Source organism: Struthio camelus, chromosome 22 (genome assembly GCF_040807025.1).
Source record: "Struthio camelus isolate bStrCam1 chromosome 22, bStrCam1.hap1, whole genome shotgun sequence".
Lineage (NCBI taxonomy): Eukaryota > Metazoa > Chordata > Aves > Struthioniformes > Struthionidae > Struthio > Struthio camelus.
The window spans coordinates 1,886,529-1,903,127 of record NC_090963.1 but is presented as its reverse complement, the minus strand read 5'-3'; positions in this window follow the sequence as shown (position 1 = coordinate 1,903,127).

Below are 16,599 nucleotides of genomic sequence, written 5' to 3'. Positions count from 1 at the left end.
AATTCCTATCTCCTGAAGATTTATAAACTCAGGCTGAGAATAACACTGCAGGATTATGAGTTATTGTTATTTGAAATAGGGTTGGTGCTAGAAAAAACCTAGATCTTGCACTGTGTGGGATTTTTCATTTTTCTTCCGAGTGTTACTGAAAGCTTCACTCGAACAACCACCTCCTCATTTGGGACTCCTAGGACCTTTAGGCATCTTAAATTTCTGTATGGGATTCCTTAAGGATTTCTTATGAAGCAGAGCAGCTTTGCTGTGTGTGTGTGTGTGCATAGCAGTTCAGGGGCTGCTCAGCGTTTTGAGCCTGGTCCCGAGCGTTCTTGGAAGTTGTGTCATTGAGCAGGAAAGTACCTATGTGCTTTTGGGAGGCCTGCTTTTGGTACCTGCCAACACTTTCTGCTGTAATGGCAATCACAGGGAGAGGCCTGTGGCTGAGCTCAGCAATGCACATGACCAAATTCTGGGTAGGGGCTGTTACTAATTGCTGGGGTGCAAGGGGCTCAGGTTCTGCCCCTTGACTGTTTGCGAAATGCCTGTAGTTAAATGGGTGGTATCTGCTGCCCCTAATGTGAGGTAAGTGCTTTATTCGTAATGCTTGGCTGCTGGGTATAATATCTTAGGTGTGTGGGAGTACCTGTGGACCCCGGTATAGGCTTTCTTGACTGATGCTGGCTGAGGGAACTCTTGTGCTATGAAAGTCACTTATGCCTCTTTGGCTAGGATGGAGTCAAAAGAATAAATGCAGTCAGCTATGGCAAAATGCTGTAAAGCAGGAGACGTAAACAGCTCAATCTATTGTGCTTATTAAAAGGAAGGTCAAGAAGTGAGCTGATTGTCTATGCACATGTTCACGGGGAGGACGTTCTGGCTACTAACAGGCTTTTAATCTAGCAGGGAAATGCAGAGTGAGCAGAAATGGCTAGACGTGAAAGTCAGACAAATTCCAATTAGAAATAAAGCACAAACTTCTAACTCTGGGGGTTGTTTAACTACTGGAACAAACTACCCAGGGAATTAATGAATATTCCTCCTTTAGAAGTCTTCAGATCCAGGCTGCATGTTGTTCTGGAGGATACGCTAAAGGTAAGTATGGGTCATTCAGCTCAGTATGGGAGTAGCTGTGTTAAACTCCTTGTTGCATAGGAAACTAGACCTGACAACTGAATGCCATAGCTGTGTTTTGAAGGTCTGAGCTCTGCTTGCCCCTCTGGGAGCTAGTGCCAGTGCTCCCCCCAGAAGAGCGGCCGCTGCACATGCGAGCCGTTAGCCCAGCGATCTTGCACCCTGGCAAGCGCGCTGGGGCGCTCTGCTGCTGAGCCTTCCGGTGTCACGCATCCTCCAGACCCTCTATCAACACAGCATCCTAGTATGAGGTTTGCTAGCCTGAGAGATGTGCCAGATCCAGGCTGCAGACCTTCTTGACTTTTAGGTGTTTTGTTGTTTTCCTCTCTTGGGGGTGTATTTCTAATGGTTATTTTGTGGTGATATTCCCCTAGCCTGGCTTTGGCTTTCTGCTCAAACGGCCCTGAAAGCCCTGCTGATCTGTGGAGACCCTGGTGGGGTGTAAGCACTGAGGAACATAACCTCTTCCTCTACCAGATTCCAGCCTTTTCCTAGAAAAGGTGTGGGCTCAGCTGAGGATGTGAGCAGGTGTTTGTCCTGCCAGCATGTCCCTGCCTGGGCAACACGGCTCCTGTGAGGCCAAGGAGAAGAGCAGCCTGCATTTGGGCACAGCAGCTCCACGGATCTCCCCCTCCGCTGTCCCCTCTTCCTCGCTGGAAAAGCAGCGCTTAGCAGCGCAGGGAAACGGGCGATTCGTCCCTGGCCCAGAAGTGCTTGTCTAACAAGCAGAAGGCAGCAATAGCAGCTGCTATGGCACTGGGAGATAGTCTGTGCCAAGGGTGTCTCTGCAAACAAGTGTCCTTGTTTCTGTCAAGTCTTTGACTTGGTGACAGCACTGTCTTCTTAAGTGTACTTTTTCTTCTGGAAAGCAGCTGAGTTTCTTGTTTCAGGAAAGTAAGTTGGGGTGATAACATCTCATTTAACAGTTACTGTAGCAGCTCCTCAGTGATGGTAAAAATCCCCTTCCTCTCCTCTCCCAGCTGGCACCTGCTGTTCAGTGAACCCGTTAGAGCCGGAGCTGCAGGAAGGCTGCTTGCCCTGCAGGACATGCTGCTGGCGTGCGGAAAGGAAACAGCAAGACGCAGGTACGTTTTCAGCCTTTTAGGTGATCCTCCCTGGGGGGGAGGAACCAAGGCCACCGCTTTAGAGCAACGCACTTAGTAACTACCTGATGGGAAATTGGGGGAGGAAAGAAATGAGAAAGGTGAAGGAAAACTGCTTTACTCACCTGGAAAACATGCCCAGGGGCATTGCTGCTGGCCCTAGCCTTGAGGTGTGCTGCTGCTGGAAGGGGAGTTCCCTCCCTCGCTGAGGTGCATTGGGGCCTTTCCCTTTGCAGCATGGGGCTGTGCAGACTTGCTGCCTGCAGGTGAGAGATCCTTGGTGCTGATCCTCAGGAGAGGGGTCTGGGTGCAAACAGACTGTGTGAACGAGGCTCCTGCAGGGTGGTCCAGAGGTGCAAGGAGTTGAGACTTGTAAGGTTATTTGCAGCCCTGCCTGCTCTCTCAGGGCTTGCCCTGGCAATGCAACCCACTCCCAACATGAATTCATCATAGCACCGCTTCTGGAAATGCTGTCTTGGTGCTGTCCGGGTCAGGAGAGCATGTACTTAATTTGTTTCAGAGGCGTTTCCCATCATCGCCCCTGTATGAGCTGGTTTGACAGGCAGATTGATCTGGCTCACGCTGTCACGCAGTGATTATGCAGGCTTCTCTGTCGCTCCCAGAAAAGCTGCCTGCAGACCTGTGCAGCAGGCGCTCCCAGTGCTACCAGAGGCACAGATAGTGTGGCAAGACCTACACTTGGCATCTGTCCTCTTACTGCTCTGTTTGCCAAAAGCAAATATGAAAATGAGGCCCTGGATCAGGTGGAAAACACCTTTTTTCCCCCCTTGTACTGATCTGAGTAGTAACAGAGGGACAAGAGGATTTGGAAGGAAAATGGTACAGCTTTGTGGAAGCCCTTTAGTGTAAAAACATGTCTTGCTGAAAAATATAGAGAAAATGAGTAAATAAACACTTCCATCAAAATGAAAGGATGGAAACAAACTCTGGAGCACTGCCTGAGCCTACTGAGAGAAAACATATATCTTTCCATCAAGCATGTGGGAGTGGGGTGATAGTAAAGCCAGAAAACTTAAAATGTCCAAGCACAAAATATACCTGAGTAACCTCAGACAACTTCCATTTCCAGCCTCTCTCTTGCTATGGAAAAGAGATGACCAAATGTGGTTCTTGCCTCCGTGCAGACCACCACATGCTAAAATGCAGATGCGGCGCTGTTTCTAGCATGTGCAGGAGTGGGTGGGGAAAATCAGAAAAGCTGAGTCGCAAACCTGTATTTGAAGGTGCCCTTTGTATAAGGTGAAAATAGGGACTGAAGTTTGTGGAGTGTTGAGGATGCTCAGAAATGTTTATGCTGGGACTCCCTGTGCTTAGAGAAAGATAGAAATAGCAAGCAGATTGCACAGCACGCTCATCTCTCCAGATGGATGAATGCCAATTGCCCTAATTATGTTTAACTTTGAGCAACTGAAATGAATCTTGCTTGGCTGGTAAGCAGACAGTTTAAAACAAATGGTTCACAAACAATAGTCTCCAGAGACTGTTCAAAAAGTCAACACCTTTGGCTGCCCCCAGCAAGCACAAACTTAGGTGCTTCGCAGGCCTTTTTAAATAAACAAACCAAAAAACCAAAAGCAACAAAAAAAACTTTGTGCACGTGTGAAAAACTGTTTTTTATTCCCAGCCCTCCTCTTGACAGATAAACCTTGAAGTCATGCAGGCAGAAGCAATTGTGCTTAGGGTCGTTCTCATCATACTGGATACAGACAGCTAATTCCCCCAGGTCAGCTATATTCTCTTGTTCTTCCTTTCTTGTAAAAACGTTCACACATGCAAGACCCACTTCTGCAATGTCTTTAATTACAGCTGTTAGCCCCCTGGCTCAGCAGCGTGGTTTTTGTGGCATGCCTTGTTAGCTTAAGGATATCTTTTGACAGCTGCAGGCTTTGGGATGGTTTTGCAGAACAAGAACCTGGCAGCTTTGTTAGTGAAGGATTACAGTATTTGCTAAATATGCAATTTTTTGTGGATAATTTAATATGCAATAATGGGCCTTAATCTCTGTCTCTAATGACATCCTGGGAGCTGCCTAGCTTTATAGGGTAAGCACTTCTCTGCCTTGGGTGACACTTTCACAAATGTCAGGGCAGATGATAAAAAGTTGAAGTCATTTGGACATTTCTGTATTTGTGCTGTAGACTCAGATCCTGAGATTGAAAAGGGGCTGTGGGGGGAAGGAAAGTGAAGAGGAAAAGCAATTGGAGCTGATCTTATAATCTACGTGGACCACATGTATTCTTTCACTGATGAGTGCAGTGATATGATTGCCAAGTCTTCCCTCAAGGGAAGTGCCTGCCAGGGAGGGAAGGGTAAGGCAGGCAGCCCTGCTTCGCGGAGCTCTGCTCTGCCACAGGCAACAGGCAGAGCTAACTGTCTTCCTTGGAAACGCTTGTATTACAAGCAAGCTCATGCGAGGGGGGGGGGGCAATGATTTCTAAAGGAAATTCGAAATGTCATCCATTTACATACTGTTAAGCAGCTGGGATGAAATACTGAGTGAAACTTGATGTGCTCAGTCCCTGCAGAAAAAAACAAAACTGGGAACAAGCAGGGCCAGAGGTTGGGGAAAAGCATCTGCTGGAGCTGCAGGATCTGACAGCTAGTGAAGGTCTCACTGACCCTTCTCTCCTCCATGCTCTTAGGGGAGAAAAGAAGCTAATGGGCTGGAAGGATGCAGTCCCAGGAGGCAGCAGGCTTGGCTGGATGTCCTGCTGCTGGAGCTGGGCAGGCTGCAGAGAGCGTTTGCTGCTGGGGGAAGTGCGCGCTGCAGAGGTTAAGAGCTGTCTGCCCTGGAGAGCAGGCGAGTGGCAGCACGAGCAGAGCTGTTCTCCCTGGCCTGAGCCAGCTGAGCAAGGACTCCCTGGCAGCCTGCTTTGGGAGCACCTACAGGCTGTGGGAATGAGTGTTTTGTGCCATAAAATGTGTGATCTGTCATTGCAAATACCCTTTTTGCCTTTTCTTCCTTCACTCTTCTGCTTGTGCTCTTAAGTTGCTGTTCCTGCACCCACAGCTCTATGGGACTAGCTCTCAAATGTGTGCCTTGCAGGCAGGACCCCAGCATCTGTCCCCCGAAAGGAAAGGCAAGTCTATAATGCCTTGGGCCCACTGAAGCTAGGTGAGCTCGTGGCCAGCATCATGCAGCATATGCAGTAAATAGCCCGATCTCATGCTCTGCCAGGAGGTAATAACCGCAGAAGTAAACATGCCCTTGGTAGGGTGTACAGAGGGGGAGGCAGGTGATGGCTTTGGAGGGAGCAAAAGCTGTTAGCAGAACTACCCCCAGCAACTACATGAGGAAACACACACACCATGTGCCCTGCTGATGTGGAGCTGTCTGAAGCCTTGGTGTGAGACCAGCCCTGCAACAACAGGCCCTGCTTGCTGCCGGGAGGGAGTCTCTGCCAGCCCCTGCCTCTTTCGTAGGGTTTGCAGAGCAAAAAACGTAGCGAAGGAAAACTGTCATTTGTGGTTCAGTCACTTTGGAAAGACTAAAATATGCTAACTGGAATTAAAAGCTAAACCTCTGACTCCTATTGACTGGAGAAGCAATGGGCTGTGATAATTAAAATCCAGTTAACAGGCCAAGGGGACTTTAACCTAAAGACACTGAACAACAGCACCTCTCTCCCTGAGAAAGATGTTTAGCCAGCTGCAGCCTAGAAATGTCCAGCAGAGGTGAGCTGAGTTGCCATGGTGGCCATCCTCAGCCTGAGGAAGGCAGCAATGAACAAAGATGCTTTTGCAAAGAAGCACAAAGTCCTTGTGCTCCTGCTTACGTGCACCTTGGCACTGTGCAAAAGCAGCAGCCTGTGGAGAAACATGTAACACTGCTGGGCTGGGTGCCTTCCTCTGTGCTCCTCAGTTTCCCCCAGTCCCAAAGCCCACAAGCACGTCCATGTTTATGATCATTATTCAAAGGTATTTTGATTCAGCCCTTCAACGTTGCTTTTTTAAGCATTTAAATGATTATTTTCATGAAGGGATGCTGGATGCTAAGCGCGCTTGAAAATCCAGTGCTTTTATTTCTGGAATGATGCTTCAGCAAGGCTTCACTGGACTGGAGAAAGTTTGTCCGTGGTGTGAGCAAGTAGCAACCTTACAGTGCAGCTGAGCCCCCGGTGCATGTGGATAAGAGGGGTTTCCTATTCAGTGACTTCCAAGCATCCACGTTGGGTGGGCTTTCTCACTATGCAGACTTTGAAGTGCTTGTGTCCATCTTTAAGCATTGAAGATTGTGCCTTATACACAACAGTGGAATTCAGGGTGTCCCCAAAAAAGTAAAGAATTGTATAAAGATACTAAAGAAACTGGAAGTGGAAGCTTGCAGCTCCTGTAGGATTAGTTTCTTTAAAGTTGCTTTAATTCATGAGCTTTCTGCTCAGGATGAACTTAATGAGGAAAGAGGAGAGCTGAAACTCACCCTCTAGAGAATCAGTATGGAAAAATCCATGTGCTGGAGAGGGCTGGACTCTGAAGGAATGCAGGTAGTACTTGGGTAATTGCACTGAATAAATCTGGTCTGAAAGGAGGATTTTTCAAAGCAGATTTAACATATGGTGTTGGAGTCCAGGGATTTAATGTATCAGATTACTGCTCTCCCATAGATTGTGAAGGGCATTTCTTATACTGCTGAAGTAAAAGCAGAGAAAATAGAGCCAGGGTAAATGAACAGTAAATGCTCCCTCACCTCCCTAAACAATTGAGCTTCAGGAGGAAATTAAGCTATTTACAAGTTCTGATCAAATTCAGTAGATAATTTTGGCTGGAGAAAAAGATCATGTATTTAGTGACTAATTGTAATGTTTGCAGTAAGTGAGGGACTCTCAGTGGGCAAGAACAGAAGTGCAACAGCCTGTGAAAAGTTATATGAAGCAAGGTGCTCCCAGGAGAGACAGAAGTTGTTAGACTTGAAACTTCATTGGAATAATGGGTCATTCATATTCCAGACAATGGATTCAAGCTGCAACAGGAGTGTGTGTGGGAGGGGGGGAAAACGGTCTCCCAGAAGCTGGGCGTATTTCGTTCAGCCTACTAAAACAAAAAGGCTGAGATGAGAAATGATTGCAGACTGTAAATGTACTTGGGAGGAATGGAGGGAGAGTAAACTCAAGGGAAGGAAGAAAAACTCCTTAAACGGAAAAAGTTACTTTGATGCAAGTAAACTCCAGTATAGAATGTGAGAAAAGTTGGGATGTTTTGAATCATCAGAGCTATAAGGCTCTGCAACAGCTTGCTAACAGGAGTCATGGGAGCAAGAAAACTAGCAAGTTTAAGATGGCATTTGATCAAGGCGTTAGGAGGATAATATGCTTAGCAGAGACAAGGCAGGACTGCACTTGAACCTGCAGAGAAGGTGCTTTTTGGTTGAATGTTTCTGAAAGACCATCTTGTGTTGTCCAGGGTATAAGCAAGGTGCTTTAAAAACACTTTTCCTTCTCTAGTATCAGTTTTTCAATCCCCAAGCCAGTCATGTCTGCAACCCAAGAGGCAACCTATTACAAGCCTGTCGGTGCAAATGAACTGTGCGGTGTCGCATGCTGGAAAGTGCCCGCGGGGAGGGGTGTTCTCAGCTCTCTCAAATCAGGCAGCAAAAGGCAAAATGCAGGCAAGTCCCCATGCCAGACACTAAAGTTTTCCTTATTCTTTTGGACAAAAACTGATCCTGCAGAATCCCAAGTGCATAAATTATAGCATAGGGAAAAATGTGTTTATGCAGTCCTGATACCCACAGATAGTAAGTTTAGGGACGCATTTGGGATGAGCATATCTGATTGTTTAGCTGTCCCCTCATGGTATGATACAATATGTCTAACTGCATAGCCCATCATCCTGCTCCCTCAGGGGTCCTAATGCCATCTAGGACAGGCTCTATTAGCTAGACCTTAATCCTACTGTAATATCCTTAGTGGCTCTTAGGTAACTGCTATGTGGGGAACTATCATACACCTGGGTTTCGTGGTCTCCCATCTTCTGCAAATCTTGTCAGGGCAGAGTGTGAAGGTTACCTGCATTTTTTCCTGGTGCTCATTGAGGCCAGCTAAAGTCACTATACAGAAGCTTCACCGGCCACGAATCCCAGAACTTTCTACCAGTCCTGCCTATCTTGTACTTGATTGCCTTGCCTTGTTACTGGGCTCCTGCCGGAGCTTGGCTCCCTGTGCCTGTCCTCGGTCCCTTAGCACAGCACCACCTGATATCAGTTGGACTCGGTTACTGCAGCTCCAGGTCCTCTGCTGCAGTGGGGCTTGGTGCCATATCCATCCTGTAAGAGCTTTTCCGTAACTCCTTCAGGAGGCATGAGAGCGTGGGGACTCATGCATTTCACTCCTCTTCAATTCATTGGACTCTAAGGGCATCCAGAGGCCCTGCTAGTGCTCTCTGTTGGGTAAAGGGACTGCGGGTGGGAATGACTGTTTGCCACCAATGCCATATTCTCTATAAAGCTGAAAATGCTGTGATACTGGTTAACTACTCCCTGGTTCATTTGCTGCAGGGGTTGAAAGTCTACTTGCATGTCTCCGAGGAGACCTGTTTCCTGACCACGCTTCCCCCCTGAGCTCAGGGCAGAGCTGTGGGGCAAAGAGGGATGGGAGAAGTTGGCTTGGGGTCAGCTCCCGTGCTTCAAGTGACTGAGCAGGCTGTCACGTGCGAGTTTGGTTTTGTGGATTAAAAGGCAGTCTCATCTTTTTAGCCCTTCTCACATCTGGGTAACTTTTGTGTAAGGAAATGTGCACACAACTATGAGTTTGAGACATGAGGCAGGTGATTTGGTTAGCAGGTCACTGCTGGGCCTCTCCGCTTTCCAGCTCCCCCAAGGCCTGCCGAGCTCTGCCTCTGCCCAGCGCACACAAGCGACTGGCTGGTGCCTTGGTGAACAGGATTTAAGGACCGTCCTCTCCCAGAAAGTAATCCTGCCAGTGTTGTGAGCAATTGGAGGGCAGGTCTTCGCAGCTCAGAGCAATGAAGATAGGGCCGATCTCCCTTCCCCAAAAACACCTCATCTCCAGGGTGTTGAGATCTCTGAATCGCATTAAAAGCTTTAGCAGTGTGCATGCACCTGTCTTGGAGACATCCTTGCTCTCCCGTCCTGCGGCTGGCCTAATAACTGGAGAAGCAGAGTTCCCCAAGGGGCTGCTTATTGGTCACTCCTGCTTCATGTTTCTCATGACTTTTAGTTTCAGCTTTCTCTAAGAAGCTGCTGAAAAGCTCAGAGTTGGGCTGGGATGTTTTGTCACTTTGGGTGGAGAGGGGTTGGCTGGAACAGGCTCAGCTCCCCCGCTGCCAGCAGCCCAGGGAGCGTGGGCCGCAGCAGGCGAGACCCAGCAGCCCTTTAGATGCATTGCCTCAGCAAGTGACTTCATCTGGGCTGCTAGCAGACAGCAAACGGGCATCATATTTAACAGCACAGGTGGCAGGCTGTCCGTCTGGGCCAGGCTGTGGCTGCCAGCTGGGACGTTGGGCCAGCCTGGGTCACCGCATCATCCCCACGGGGGTGCAGGTTGTCATCTTTGCCCAGGCTCTTTCTGCCCTTTGCTTTGTGTCTTCAGCGCTTGCTGAGCTCATTACTGCAGCTTGCAGATCTGTGGTGTTGTGAAGCTGAACTATTTCCTTCTGAAAGTGATGGAAAATGTGGCTATGAGAAAATGTCCTAAAGTGCCTCACTGTGCCAAACCAAATCGGGTTCATAATGCAAGCACTGCTCCAAAGCAGAGTGGAAGTGAGACCAGGCTGCGGTTGAGCCTCCAGAGTCAGACCTGTGCCTTCACACAAAAGCAGCACAGCCCGGTCGTCTGGGAACGGAGCCAGGCTCCGCGGTTCCCCCCCGCTCGGGTTACCCTGGCGGCTCGTGGACGCACCGGCTGCCCATGCAGCAGCGGCTCGCGCGTGCTAGCCAGCTAAAGGCAGCTTGGCCACGGCTGCGTGGCTCGACACAGGGGCTGCTGCTGTGCTCAGGGCTCTGCGCCAGCCCAGGCAGCGACTGCTTTGCCCTGGTGTTTGTCCCGTGCCCCGGGCTCCGCTTCCTGTGCCGGCTGCTGTCGGCAGGGTAATTCCCCCGGAGCGGCTCCAGGAGAGCTGGGCACGGGATCCGGCCCCAAGGCTGTAGTTTACTGCTGGGTATGTGGGTATAACTGTGGGAGAAACGCTGTTGAATTGTCTGAAAGCGTTTTTTCCTTTGCTGGAATTTAAATGTTCTCAGCAACGTCTAAGGGCGAAGAGTCAGACTACAAAGCGACAAGATGGACTATGTTTGGAAATGAAAAAGAATGAGCGTAATACTAATTATTCCTAACAATTACTTTCCTTTGACTCATCTGTGAGAAGAAATCCCTCAGGGTATCTTTGCACTGGAACATGATAAAGCTAATGAAACGATTTTATCCCTGACATCTGTAAATTCTCCATCTATTAGGTGACTGATGAGAGTGGGGTGCCCGTCCCCCTGCTGACTGTCACTCCTCCAAAGAGGCACGAAAGACCGAGTATCAAAGAACAACGCATCTTGCAAGTCGCCTGTGACCGTGCCAGTCATGAACTGGTAAGTACAGAGCATTTCACTGAGCCAGGGCTTTTTGGAAATGAAAATATCCTGTTCAGTAGCAGCGCTGAGAGTTTCTTACCACTTTTCATAGTTACAGTATCCCCTGGCGTCAGGATGTGTATATCTTAGCTGCAACATCTCTGGCCCTAGATACGGGGGAACAGGCTGCCGAGCTGACACTGGCTCATTGCGTTTCCTTGCTGTAGTACTCTTCTTTCCAGGCTTGAGGTTAGGATTTCCTCTGGCCCTTTGCTTTATGTCTAGCAGGAGGTCTGCTCTTGTGCAGGAAGCCCTGAGGGAGAGGGCAGTCACTAGCGTGTGTTTTCCCTGAGGCATGGGAGGGCAGCGAGGGTGGGCAGGAGTTCGCAGGGCCCATGGGTTGTCACCTTTTCTCCTGGAAGTCTCAGCCGTTGCTTGGCTGGAGGAAGAGTCTCTGGTTTCAGCAGCTCCCAAGGCACGGTTTCTGCCCTTTCCCCAGACTTAGGGAAGCTGGTACAATCTTTACAGAGAATTGCCTCTAAATTGTTTTCCCACTTGCTTCATATGGTGCTAGCTGTTCTTTAAATAAATTATTGTATTAGGTTCTTATGGCAGATCCTCTTCTCAATTCTTTCTACCTAGAAACTTGTTTTCCTGAAATTGGCTTCACTACTCCATAATTGTTACACAGCAAATTGCCTCGGGAAAGAGGCTAGGATGAGGCAGAGGCTGTTTTCTGCTTTCCATGAACCTCCATGCCACAGCAGGAGGCAGGGAGAAAAGCGTCAGGAAAGAGGACACCCTTGCCATGCTGACAAAAGTGATGGGTCCCAGGGGAAGAGCGTTAAAAGCATCTTAAAAAAAAAAAAAAAAAAAAAAGACGAGCAGATGCACCTTGCTGCTGTTAATGGTCAGCGGCTGGGAAACGAGATCAAAAGGGAATGCCTTTTGGCCTGCAGACGTGCCTGGCTGTTCCCCAAAATAATTTCTCTCTCTTTTAGTGGTTGAAACGAGCCATGCTACACGTCCCTGCACAAAAGCTGAATCTTATCCACTTGATACTGGTGCACGGGAGCAAGCCTGGGAAGTGGGTGAGTACTCGTTAATGCACATTAATGAAGTGCAGGCCGCATCAGTCTGAGCAAACACGCAAGGCTGGCAGCCTGCCTGTGCCTGAGCAGGGGCTGCCTGTCCGGACCGTGGGAGGGAAGGAAAGAAGCGGGGAAGCTGGCGTTCATGCAAGGTTTTAGGCCACCCCTTTCCCCGCTGCCTGCGGTGAGCTGCAGGCTGTGCAGTCAGGTTTCAAAGCTAGGCACGTCGGCCCGGGGCAGGCACTGGGAACCAGCGGCTCCGGCTGAGACGTGGTGCTCTCAGTTTCCGGGCACCAGTGGCAGGCGAACCATAATGCCTTCTTAACAATTTATTGTACACAGGACTTTATTCACTGTCTTCGGGATGATGACTTCAGCAATGAAGAATATGAAATAAATCAGCGGAATGAACAATATAGTGACAACTTGTCAGGTTTATACTAGCAACTTTCTACTCTTTGGAAATATCTAAATAGGACTGGACGTTTATATGAAATATGGACAGATGTGTGGTTCCATTAGACAGGGTAAATGCATACAGGATATAAACTCTCTTCCTTTCTGTCAGTGCATCCCACCGCCCGAGGTTAAAAACAGCCTTACTGAATAATTTCCCGTTATGAGGTTTGGAATATGGGCCTCTCTTGGAGACAAGATGCTGGGTGAGACGGATGATTAGTTAGATCTGTCTGGCAGGTCTTATTTCTTATGGTGACATGCGTGCTGTGTTTTGCAAGCCAGAGATTAAACTCTGCCGTAACTGCAGTGGTAAGCGTAGGGCAAGCTGTTCTACCCTCTTTCCAGAGAGTTAAAGGCAGAAAAAGAGAGCGTGCTAGATCTCAGCTCCTGGCCCTTGTGTTCTCAGGGTTCAGTCACGCCTCCCGTGTGTGCGCCTGGTGTCGGCTGCGCAGCCCCCAGCAGCTCGCGCTCAAGCAGGACTGCCCTGCAGGGCTGTGTGGGGCTGGAGGGCACCAGACGGTACCGGGCAGGAGACCTGCTGCCACCTCAACCCCCAGCCAGCCTTCCCTCTCGGAGCCACCAGCGGCACCGCCACCGCTTCCGGGATTGTCACCTTTCCTTTGGCTTTCTTGGTGGTCCCTTGCTGAAGCCGAGGGCCCAGCACAAAGGCCTCAGCGTCTGCTGCTGTGCTAAAAGCCACCCTTGCAAAGACGTCACCTGTGAGAGCTGAGGTGATGTTATTTTGGAAGTAAGGATGGACCAGTTAGCTTCCTGAGGTTCCTACCAACCTCCCCCCCACCCCCGCGGGTGCCAGCCTAATAATAAATGGGGATGGGGATAAGCCAGTCATGGTGAAAAGGGGTTAGGTAACATGTGTTGGGTTTGTGTGGGAGGAAGGTCATTTGAGGGGGTTTATTATTGATCTTTTTTGACCACAGCATCAATGCTGGGAAACCACAGTCAGAACATCCAGGACTCATTAGCCATTATAAGATTTGGCAGACTGCTACTGGGATTAGACAGGTTTTAGGCTGTTGCTTTCGGCCACTTCTCTGATTACAGGCTAACGGAAGCTGCCTTATCTCACTAAGAAGCACTTTTATTAGAAAGGAGACCAAAGGGAAAAAGAGAAGAAATTAAGTGAGGAAGGAAACGATCCAACTGAGAGGGCAAGATGCAGGGGACATAACGATGTCCTGAGGTGGGGGCCAGGACTTCTCCTAAGCTAGTGGCCACGTCACTTCATTCCCCATCTCCAGAGAGGCTTGGGGAGCTCCGAACACAGCCCTGTTCAGGCCAGCGTTGTTTTGGTGACATTAGTCTCAATAGCAGTAGCAATTCAAGGATTTTGTCAGCTTTCGTACAAAGCAAAACCAAGAACACATGAGCGGATAAGACATTGGACTGGGAAAGCTGCCCTCATCCCCATCGCATCTGACAACGTTTGCAGCCATCCTTCCAGGCTTTTCCCTGCCTTTCCCATGGACTGTTAATCCACTATCTCTAACCAGCACAAACATTTTAACTGGTGGACAGGCAGAGTTAGTGCTTCAGCCTGCAATATAGCTTGCAGCCAGCTCCCAGTTTTCTTTCCAGCAATTCTCAGCATCGTTTCTTCCTCTCTGAGAGGTGTTTGCTGCACAGGCAGAGCCCGACCCCTCTGGGTAGACGGGCAATCGGGGAAGCTGAAAGCTGGGAAGCAGAAAGAAAACAAACTTTGCAGAAACTTCTGTGAACCCCACCTACTGAATTAAATAGCCAATTGCTCCCCGTTTACTTCTCGCGGCTGTCCCTGCCCCTGGCTACTGCATCGCTCGGTGCCTTAGCAGTTTGGGAGCAGGAGACTGAACGTGCTTTCATCCGAGATCAAATGAATCCTGCCTTGCTTGATGTTGTACTTGGCTGTTTTTTATTAGGTCTTCTCTTCCTGAGCTCCTCTGGGGTCAGCACTCCTCGCCGGCAGAGTTTTTTGGGCTTCCAGGATTTTCCCTGAGTCATCTGCAGCTTTTACACTTCAGTGCTTCATATATAAGACTTAAACACTGGATCTCCCTCAGAGCACAAAACAAGAGCTCACATATTGCTTTTCAGAAGGCAAGTTCATTTGGCGGCTGGTAAGCATCAGACACCTCAGCTTGGATGTGGTCCGAGGCTTTGAATCCAGCAAATGCTGCTGGGAGCTCTCATGGCTAATTAAAACTGAAATCCTGTTTTGCTCCTACCAGGGCTGTCCAGCTGTGACAGCCTGGATGGGAGAGCTCAGAGACTATGGGGAGGACTTTAAAAAGGTCTCCTTGAGACAAGCAGCAGAACCTGTTTCAACAAGGGAGAGATACTTTAAATCCTGATGGGCAGAGCTAATCTTTTTTTTATTTTTTATTTTTTTAGCATTGACTGTTTTGGAGGCTTAGGGTCTCTCTGGCTTAGGCCCACAGGAAAAACTTACTTTCCGTATTGGAAAGGGTGGAGCAACCCGAGCACAAGCTAAAACGAGGAACCAAGCACTCTCCCTTCCCACCGCGAAGCCGAGGTCTGCTGTGAGGCAGGTTTGGCTGGGACGGCGGCTGCAGTGCTTGGAGCAGCGCGCAGGAAGAGCCAAGGTCTCCTATCTGCCTTGCAGCTCAGTTTATGACTCCAGGTACTGGCTGTAGTTACGTCATGCTGGCTGGGTCCATCCCAGAGCCAAAATAAAGCTGATTTCTGCTTTAGTCTTCCCAGACTCCAACGCTACGCAGGTCAAGGTTGCTTCAGAGCTCTAAGGAGTGGGAGCGCTCCTGGTTCTGCCCTCCTAGCTTCGCCTGTCTCTACAGATGGAGTATGCTCAGCAACTGGCTGTTAAAGCTGCTTTATAAACTCCGCATACTGAAAACATGGGCCAAAATTCATCCCGGGGGAAAGCTTGCTGGCAATGGCAGCGCTGCATATCCATGAGCACCTTGGCGGTGCAGAGGCCGAGAGCCGCCGTGCCAGGCGTCCCCGTCTCCCATGCCTCTCTGCAGTCCGCAGACAGCGACCCCCTGGGGACCGCGAGACCCACAGGGCAGGGCGCTGGACGGGGAGCAGGGGCCGCCCCACGTAGGGCTGAGCACTGGCCTTGCCATGGATTCGCATCCGAGCTTGGAGACACGCAGCAGCCTGTAGGAATTGAGTTTGGGGAGGAATGCGTCAGGTTAGGAGCTCAGAAAGCAGTTTTACGTGCCAATAAACAACCTTTTCTTGCTAATCCTGGCCAAGCTGACTGCTGGAGAAAATTGTTGCTTGTTATTGCAAAACTTTGAGGAATATGTCATTTGACAAACGGTAGGCCAGGTCTTCATGTTGATGTACGTAGCTGTGACTTTATCAGCTTTGACGCTGTTAAGCAACATGAGCTAACACCTGGCTCGATGCTCTGCAGCTGTGCTCTGCTTGCCCCTCTCAGGTGGGGAACAGAAGTCAGCTTCAGTGGGAATAAGTTAGCAAAATGACTAAGGGAACATGCTGTGCTTGGCAAGCTCAGCCGGCTCTCGGGTGGCCACGTAATCCGCAGGGGCATTTCTGCGTCGCTGTCTGTCATCACTGCTGCCTCTGGTTTGTTTTCCTCTCCTCAAGAAGAGGAAAACCATAGCACCATAGACGGTGCTTGAAAATAAGGACAAAAACCTACAGTGCTGTTCTCCTTCCTACCTTTCATATGTGTGTGTAAAAGCAATTAATTTTGAAAGCTCTCTCATTTTAGTCACTAGTTTTGTCTTGCAAGCAAGTAGAATTGCTAGAAATATCCATCTTTTAGTGAGTTTTAAGAGAGGAAAAACGGGAGTGACACAGAGCAGCGAGGTGGCGTAGATGGACTGATGTGCCTTGTTTTTTATAACTGCTGCCCGTGTATCTTGGAGCAGTTTGTCTGTTTCATCCTCCGACACACCTGGCGGAGCGCTCGCTCACCGTGTCTCTCCCCCATCCTGTCGTTCGCAGGGAAAGCGTGCACGCTCGCTGGCTGTGGCTGCAGAGCCCGCGTCCTCGTCCGCCTTGTGCGCCTGCCGGCTCTGCCGTGGCCCCGGGGCGGAGGTGACCTGAGCCGGCCTTGCAGCTCGGACGGGGCGCTTTGCTGCGGACTGCACGCTGCCGAGGGACGGGGGCACCTGCAGTGAGGGGTCTTGGGCCCGTTTCCGCCCTCCTGGGCCGTCACCTCGTGTCCCGCTGGTGCTTCCTAGTCCTCCAGCACCACCTGCAGTCGCCGGCAGCCCGGAGGAGATGCTCCAGTGCCACCAGGTACAGCCCCGTAGCTACAAGGGAAGGG